Genomic DNA, 1,315 nt, shown 5'->3' with positions numbered 1-1,315 from the left:
GAGGATTCCAGGTTAGTCGTTTGTCAAGATGTAGTCCAAGATAACGAATCTGTTCTACAGGGGTAAGAGCCACATTATTAAAGTATACTGTAGGGCAGTCGGCAGGTTTACGACGAAGAGTAAATGTGATTTGTTGGGATTTATCTTTATCCTCCAATTTCGACATTCAAAATAATGAAATAACATTTTTATTTTTCAAGAAACTGACAAAATGGGAAGATTTCCAGTACTCTTGGTTGCTTTGGTTGTCACCATAGAAATCTGTAATGGAGCAGCTATAGGAGAAGGAAATAAACCGGTAGTATCTGAAGGGGTAAGTTCTAGAAAAACCAGCTATGATTCATGCTTTTAATCAGTTTATGTTAAAACCACAGAAAATAAAACGATAAAACACATTTATAGTTAATTAATAAATTAACAGTTTAAAATTATGAGATATCTCAATATTTGAACAGTGAATGAATTTCGATTTTTATCCGTAGAGTTAAGATTATACCAAAAAAAAATAACTAAGAAAAAGGTTCTCAATTTTTTGGAATATGTTTCCAAAGATGTGTTTACGAAAAGTGGAGGGTATAGACAGGAGAGATTGATAGCTGTGACATCGCACACATCTTATCACTACCCTGTTTGAGTAAAATTTAAAGTTTTAAATGTGTTTCATATATAATTTTTAATACAAATAGAGATATAAATAGTTTGCCTTTACTCGAAGCGGAAAAGATTGGAGCCGAAGGCTGAATATTTATTTACATTGTATATAGGTGCGATTCGTCCTATATATTATTTATTATTACTCAATAAATTAATCTTTAATAAACATATATAATAACGTTTCTATAATTTATTTCTCAGGTCGGAACTTCCATTTGTAAAGGCCCAACGGCATCATTATGTGGAAGAAAAAAGCGAGAAGTTGATGATCAAGATAGCCTGGTAAGATCATGTTAATTTATTCCAAGAAATAAGATTTCATAACTTTTATTTTTTCTACAATCCAATTAAATTGTATTGAACTATTTATAATTCATTTTTAAAATACATATTACTCTATTTTTTGAGATTAAATATACCAAATATAAGTTTCGAGTTTGAAGTAAATAATTGTTTTAAGCAATTTTACTCTTTGATTTTATATTCAATCCATATTAGTTGATTTCCTTGATATTGAGCCTTAATATATTCAACAGTCAAATAAAAGTATTTAAAAAATAAAATATAGTTCTAAATAATGCAGAAAAATATATTCAATTTTTATTTTTTATCAATATTTTTATTCTTTATCCTGCTTCCTAATGACTCGTTTCTTTTTTTA

General features: G+C 28.1%; 1 long non-coding RNA gene across 1 annotated transcript in view; it reads left to right on the top strand.

The window, feature by feature from the left end:
- LOC106690999 (uncharacterized) overlaps positions 1–1,315 on the top strand; it is a 12,527-nt gene that overhangs the window by 543 nt on the left and 10,669 nt on the right. The gene's annotated exons all lie outside the window — the stretch shown is intronic.

The sequence above is a fragment of the Halyomorpha halys genome, unplaced genomic scaffold (genome assembly GCF_000696795.3).
Source record: "Halyomorpha halys isolate HHAL.00 unplaced genomic scaffold, Hhal_1.1 Scaffold2027.1, whole genome shotgun sequence".
Lineage (NCBI taxonomy): Eukaryota > Metazoa > Arthropoda > Insecta > Hemiptera > Pentatomidae > Halyomorpha > Halyomorpha halys.
The sequence above is the reverse complement of the archived record's forward strand: the minus strand, read 5'-3'. Positions and strand labels throughout refer to the sequence as shown.